At 40.0% G+C, this 7,802-nt stretch overlaps 1 long non-coding RNA gene across 1 annotated transcript; it reads right to left on the minus strand.

Annotated features, from left to right (window-relative positions):
- Positions 1 to 2,531: 2,531 nt before the first annotated feature.
- LOC111981450 (uncharacterized) lies at positions 2,532 to 4,973 on the minus strand. The gene is made up of 4 exons (XR_002879590.2): positions 4,804 to 4,973; positions 4,143 to 4,204; positions 3,890 to 4,020; positions 2,532 to 3,001 (listed from the first exon to the last, which is right to left on the minus strand). It is a non-coding gene; the product is annotated as an uncharacterized lncRNA (long non-coding RNA).
- Positions 4,974 to 7,802: the final 2,829 nt, after the last annotated feature.

Below are 7,802 nucleotides of genomic sequence, written 5' to 3' on the forward strand. Positions count from 1 at the left end.
GTTAACTAATAGCAAAGAAAAGTTTTGGAATTGTCCTAATCAAGACCAAATTAAATCTGTGTGACATGATACCCTTTGGATTTATCATTTTAGAATGTCAGTGTACTAGCCAGTATACAGTGCAGGTTTTAATCATGACCAGAGGGACTGCCTAAGTGCCAAATTATCCTAGGTAGATTTAAACCAGCATAATTATGCGGTTCTGGTGAGAACTGGCAAAATGTTTCACAAACTCCTCCATGTTGAGGGAGCGTGCCCTCCTTGACTCAACTCTGAGAATTCCGAGGTGACTTAACCTGTCATCAACCATTGTTGTCCTAAGGTGGGTTTTAATCAGTTTTAAAGCTGAGAAGCGTATCTCTCAAGAAGCAGTGCTGACTGGTGTAACAACAGAAATCTTACAAAGTCAAAATAGTTCATGGAAGACCTCTTTATAAGGTTCTAGAAACACAACAAAGTCAAGGAAGACGGTCTGTCCCTTCCACTTTTCTCTCTCCTATCAAGAAGCCGCTTGGTTTGATGAACCTCATGTTTGAGGTCCTCTAAATCTGACTCAAAGGTCTGAGCAAAGGCCAACAGAGGCTCCTCATTCAAGAATGTTGTACTCTTTGGGTTGAGAGACTGGAACCCTTCCATTGTCTCGCAATTCTTCTTTGAAAAACGCCTCTGCAGCTCAGCTGTGAGACTGTCAAGCACCTGATAAAAGATAGCTCTTTGGAAGCTCTCACCATCACTTTGGTCACAATTTTTCTGTCCTACAGTGCCCATCATCAATGAGTCATGAAATCTTAAGCTTGTTTAACGCTGTCTTTTACACACTGTTTGTACACTTATTTCGCAGTGCTCTGCAATCTCTTCAACCTCTTTCCATAGTTCTCCAAAGTAACCCTCACTTCTGTAGTCCTGTAATGTGTCTGTAAGGGCACCTACTAGATCCACAGCCCYTGCTAGGTCAAGAGAGCTTGATTGGAGCATGTCAGAAAGACATTTGGCATCACCAAGCACTTTACAAAAGGTAACCAAAAGCCCCGTAAAATGTAAATATATCTGAGAAAGAAGGCCCCTTGCCTCCACTGATCTTTCGCCATTATTTTCAAGTGTGATATCCTGTAGCACTGGAAGCCTGTCCCTCAGATTACGGCATGCCATGTACAGTTGAAGTCGGAAGTTTACATACACCTTAGCCAAATACATGGATTTATACACATGAAACGCAGATAAATGTGCTAAAATAAACATTGCAGTAATGTTGAAATGTATACATCATATAATTAGAATGAGAATGAGTGATATATACAGTTGAAGTAGGAAGTTTACATACACCTTAGCCAAATACATTTAATCTCAGTTTTTCACAATTCCTGACATTTAATACTAGTAAAAATTCCCTGTCTTAGGTCAGTTAGGATCACCACTTTTATTTTAAGAATGTGAAATGTCAGAATAATAGTGGAGATAATGGTTTACTTCAGCTTTTATTTTTGTCATCACATTCCCAGTGGGTCAGAAGTTTACATACACTCAATTAGTATTTGGTAGCATTGCCTTTAAATTGTTTAACTTGGGTCAAACCTTTTGGGTAGCCTTCCACAAGCTTCCCACAATAAGTTGGGTGAATTTTGGCCCATTCCTCCTTACAGAGCTGGTGTAACTGAGTCAGGTTTGGTAGGCCTCCTTGCTCGCATACGCTTTTTCAGTTCTGCCCATAAATGTCTATAGTTTTAGGTCAGGGCTTTGTGATGGCCACTCCAATACACTTGGCTTTGTTGTCCTTAAGCCATTTTGACACAAATTTGGAAGTATGCTTGGGGTCATTGTCCATTTGGAAGACCCATTTGCGACCAAAGCATTAACTTCCTGACTGATGTCTTGAGATTTTTGCTTCAAATATCCACATAATTTTCTCTCCTCATGATGCCATCCCTCCTGCAGCAACGCACCCCCACAACATGATGCTGCCACCCGTGCTTCATGGTTGGGATGGTGTTCTTCGACTTGCAAGCCTCCCCCTTTTTCCTCCAAACATAACGATGGTCATTATAGCCAAACGCATTCTATTTTTTTTCATCAGACCAGAGGACATTTCTCCAAAAAGTACGATCTTTGTCCCCATGTGCAGTTGCAAACCGTAGTCTGGCTTTTTTATGGCGGTTTTGGAGCAGTGGCTCTTTCCATGCTGAGCGGCCTTTCAGGTTATGTCAATATAGACTAGTTTTACTGTGGAAATAGATACTTTGTACCTGTTTTCCAGCATCTTCAACAAGGTCCTTTGCTGTTGTTCTGGGATTGATTTGCACTTCTCGCACCAAAGTACGTTCATCTCTAGGAGACAGAATGCGTCACCTTCTTGAGCGGTATGACGGCAGTGTGGTCCCATGGTGTTTATACTTGCGTACTAATGTTTGTACAGATGAACGCGGTCCTTCAGGCGTTTGGAAATTGCTCCCAAGGATGAACCAGACTTGTGTGAGGTCTATAATTTTTTCTGAGGTCTTGGCTGATTTGTTTTGATTTTCCCATATGCCAAAAAAGAGGCACGGAGTCTGAAGGTAGGCCTTGAAATACATCCACAGGTACACCTCCAATTGACTCAAATGATGTCAATTAGCCTATCAGAAGCTTCTAAAGCCATGACATCATTTTCTGGAATTGTCCAAGCTGTTAAAGGCACTGTCAACTTAGTGTATGTAAACTTCTGACCCACTGGAATTGTGATACAGTAAATTATAAGTGAAATAATCTGTCTGTAAACAATTGTTGGAAAAATGACTTGTGCACAAAGTAGATGTCCTAACCGACTTTCAACTGGAGTAGTTGAAAAACGGGTTTTAATGACTCCAACCTAAGTGTATGTAAACTTCCGACTTCAACTGTATCTGCATGCCCACCTTACATCCGTAAGTCTCTGTAGTTCCCTGGACTGCTGCTGTGGATACAGCTCTTTCTGAACTGCAAGCCACTTGAGATGAAYGTACGAGCCAGATACAAAGTTATAAAGCTTCTGCAGGAGAGCAAAAAAAGTTAACTGCCTCAGGCATAGATTTTACAGCATCGACAAGAACCAAATTCAAACAATGTGCATTACAGTGCACATAAAATGCAAATCTTGCACTGTTTTTAATCCGTGCAAACACACCAGAATGGTTTCCGCTCATGACTGATGCACCATCATAGCCTTGCCCSAAAAKATTATTTCTGTAGTCCAGACCATGTTTTTCAAGGCAATCAATTATCATTTTTGTGAGACCTGCTGCATCTKAKMTTTCAGCTGACTGAAAGTGTARAAAGCTTTCRTGGATGGCCCCRTTGTAATASTACCYCACAACTAAAGACATTTGTTCTTTTTTCTTTAAATCTTTTGTTTCATCTGCAATTACACTAAAAACTTCACTTTMTTTTACTTCTCTTATTACTTTACTTTGTACCATCTCAGCTCAGCCCTCAAGAACTTCCTTCTGGATTTGGTGGCTTGTGTACTTAGCATTGCCACATGTATTCATMATTTTCTCTATGAGAKGTTCATGCTTTGCTATTTGTCAAAAAATGACCSTTGTTGTGAGAGTCATCAGACTCTCGATGACCTCTCTGCGCTATATTTTGAGTGGCAGTTAATAGGAGTACATCTGCAATTTCTTTAATGTAAGTACAGGTTTCCTCCACTTTCTTTTTCCGGTCCTCATTTATGACATCTAACATTGATGAATTGCTGTTAATAGCACTTTTATGCTGATTCCAAGCATACATAGCATTGATATGATGCTCTGCCTTCGAATGGAGCTTAAACCCAGAATCTTTAAACAGTGACTGACTGTGATGTAAAGGCAGATTCAGGTGTATTGGGCAGGGRAAAATGTCTACAGGTGAAACAATAAGTAAAATCTTGACTTACAGAATATTCAAGCCATRAATTGTCCTTATACCAGGAGTTGTTGAAAGCCCCATTCCTAGTACCATGCTGAGTTCTGGGAAATGTTTTCAAAYACRGCTGTACAGGACCCTGTTCTCTGGATCTTGAAATGTCTGAAATACACGTTAAATAATGWGTCATATCTCTATGGAAMTGTATAATTAAGGGATCCACTAGATTAGATACTAACAGCTGCTATCTAAAATGTGTAGTTTAAAGTATAGGCCTGGCCTACCATTGGGTCCTTTTGGAACAGAAGTCTGATATCTCACCCTTTCTTTTCATGTTGAATTAACCCTATGCAAAAAMATAAGACAGTCTATGGTTACATCTAAGCATCCAATTACCCACATTTTAGTCCAATCTTAATTACAAATCCCCATTATCATAACTGTWCCTTAAAATCAACTACCAGCCTAAGTTACTAGTTAGATCATGTYTAGCCCTACTCTGCAGTAAGTAATTTATCTAGCTATAATTTCTTACACCTTTACGATAACAAACAGGCTATCTGCAAAATGTGGTAATCTTTTGAGTAACGTTAACAGATTGATAATAACAATTGTTCGTTTTGAGTTCAAGTACGGAAATCTAACTGAGTTAATGGATTTCAAATTGCTGAATGTTAACTTGCTGAACACTGACAGCTGTAGCCTACTATTTACCCCACATGAACTAAACATTTGTATACTGTAACTTACAACACTGAACTGTATATGCGTGTATTACTAGCACAGATGTAAACATAATGTTAGGATAAATTGGGAACCGATCTCTCTTATCTGATTAACTGTCTGTTAATGGAGCCAAAGGTCTAACGTTAACTTACACAGTGACTCAACTTTCGTAAAAGTTGTTCAGGAAACCTAAACCTGATGCTAAACCTTAAAACTTACTTCAAATATGATGCTTTCGCCAATCGCGAAAAGAGCTTGTGGAGCTGTGGAAATATTCTCTCTTCTTCTGTATGTTCTTCTTATTCTTATTCTTCTGTATTTCRCAACCAACGTTAATATTCTCTCTTCCTCGATTTGAAAAATGCGCCGCYGAAGGTCAAAATAAAGTCTTCTTTCAACAAGAGGTGAAATGAGATGTCAATCAGCATCAAACTGCCAGTAGCGAATTAAATTTTGGGGTGGCATCCGGGGTGGCCAATCAGATGTCAGGGGTGTCCAGTGCCACCCCGGACACCCCTCTGGCTCCGCCCCTGTTTTGTCCTCCTCTGGGTACATTGACTTCAATACAAACCTTTGAGGCTCATGGTTCTCACCCACATCCAAAGACTTACACAGTAATAATAAACATCCTCCAACCTATCAGAGCTCTTGCCGCATGAACTGACATGTTATCCACCCAATCAAAGGATCAGAGAATGAATCCAATACTGAAAGCATAAGCTACAGCTAGCTAGCAGTGCTCTTCATAACATGTGGTGAGTAGCTGACTCAAAGAGAGAGAAAGACAATAGTTGAACAGTTTTGAATGAATTTATTTATTCAAAAATGGAGGAGCAAGAGTGAGAAAGAGATAAATAGATATATTTTGTCATTTCTTTTCACTTTCTTAGCTAGCAAATGCAGCTAGCTAGTTTACCYTACCTACTCAAACACCCAGGCCAAATAAAGGGATGCTATGTTAGCCAGCTGGCTATGACTATCCAAAACTGAAACTTTTCCAAGTCAAGATACACTTTTGGTTTGACTACTTTATTGCCACCGGGGCCCGCCGGTGTAATTGCTAACGTGTTAGTTCTATTAGCTAAGTTGACTACGACATTAMTTTAGCTAATATGGTGACAACAATGTAAGCTGTGTGTAGCGGTTATGATTTGAAGGTTTGGCTTGGAAAGGTTTTTTTGCCTGGTCACAGACAGCTGATGTGTTGTGCATTGAATTCCACAAGTGAAGGGAAAAGGTGAGAGGAGGAGAGCACATAGATGCGAGAAGGAATACAACAAGCTGTTTGTATTTGGCTATGAAAGTGAACTATTTGCGTGTGATCAGGGATGTATTCATTCTGACAATTCTGTTGAAAAACGTTTCTTAAGGGCCTCCCGGGTGGCGCAGTGGTCTAGGGCACTGCATCGCAGTGCTAGCTGCGCCACCAGAGTCTCTGGGTTCGCGCCCAGGCTCTGTCGCAGCCGGCCGCGACCGGGAGGTCCGTGGGGCGACGCACAATTGGCATAGCGTCGTCCGGGTTAGGGAGGGTTTGGCCGGTAGGGATATCCTTGTCTCATCGCGCTCCAGCGACTCCTGTGGCGGGCCGGGCGCAGTGCGCGCTAACCAAGGGGGCCAGGTACACAGTGTTTCCTCCTCTACACGGTGTTTCCTCCGGAGGGGTTGGAGGCGCGCTGTGTTAAGAAGCAGTATGGCTTGGTTGGGTTGTGCTTCGGAGGACGCATGGCTTTCGACCGAGCCCTTACGGGAGTTGTAGCGACGAAACAAGATAGTAATTACTAGCGATTGGATACCACGAAAATTGGGGAGAAAATGGGATAAAATAAAATAAAAAAAATAAAAAACGTTTCTTAAATGGAAGTAAACAGAATGAAACGGAAATAAACATAACATAATTTGTCCAATAGAAACTCTCGAAACTCACCTCAAATCTTTCTCTTGACCTGTGTACACCTACGTTGTAAACTTTCATTCATAGGTTAGGTTGTAGAAACCTCATGATGGGTATAGGGACATTTTTAGATCATATAGTAACCAGTGGTGTAAAGTACTAAGTAAAAATACTTGAAAGTACTACTTAAGTAGCTTTTGGGGGTATCTGTACTATGCTATTTATATTTTTGACTACTTTTACTTCACTTCATTCCTACATTCCTAAAGTACTTTTTACTCCATACATTTTCCCTGACACCCAAAAGGACTCGTTACATTTTGAATGCTTAGCAGGACAGGACAATTGTCTAATTCACACACTTATCACGAGAACATCCCTGGTCATCCCTACTGCCTCTGACCTGGCAGACTCACTAAACACATGTTTTGATTCTAAATGATGTCTGAGTGTTGGAATGTGCCCCTGGCTATGTGTCATTTTTTTTTTCTTTTTATGAAAATTGTGCCATCTGGTTTGCTTAATAAAAGGAATTTGAAAAGTATTTATACTTTTACTTTTAATACTTAAGTATATATTAGCAATTACATTTGCTTTTGATACTTAAGTACATTTAAAACCAAATACTTTTAGACTTTTACTCAAGTAGTATTTTACTGGGTGACTTTCACTTTTACTTGAGTCATTTTCTATTAAGSTATCTTTACTTTTACTCAAGTATGACAATTGGGTACTTTTTCCACCACTGGCCGTAGCCTGAACCTATCAATGTTACGTTGAACTGGGTAAATGGAATATGAATGACAGTCATCCAACGTGCTGTAATAGAAATAAGGCCATGCTCATGAAAAAAATCCTCCTCCTTCATCTTAAACGGCACCGACCGCCACTGGTGTTCACAGTGCGTAATTACATGGAATTGATGCTATATTTTCTTGTGTTATGTAAGGAATCATCAATGATGCTTTGTGCAGTCCTATGGAAATATACCATGATTCAGGGGGTGATACGGATCCTGGGAATTGGTATATTTCCATAGAACTGCACAGAGTGGAGTTGATAATCCTGTTTACACCCCAGACTTAAAGGGATACTTCAAACTGCCCACAGTGACATACAAATGGTATGCATGAGTTCATCTGGCTCTGGGGAAGTAGATAAGGATTTTGGCAATGAAGCCCTTTAAGTATCTCTTTAAACAAAAACGAATAAATTATGTTCTAATTTACAGTACCCTACCACTATGTAGATTACTTAAACAATGTATTTTTTTATTTTATTTATAACAGACTGAATTTCATAAATGATAAATGCACAACATTTCTGA

Source organism: Salvelinus sp. IW2-2015, linkage group LG3 (assembly GCF_002910315.2).
Source record: "Salvelinus sp. IW2-2015 linkage group LG3, ASM291031v2, whole genome shotgun sequence".
Classification (NCBI taxonomy): Eukaryota; Metazoa; Chordata; class Actinopteri; order Salmoniformes; family Salmonidae; genus Salvelinus; species Salvelinus sp. IW2-2015.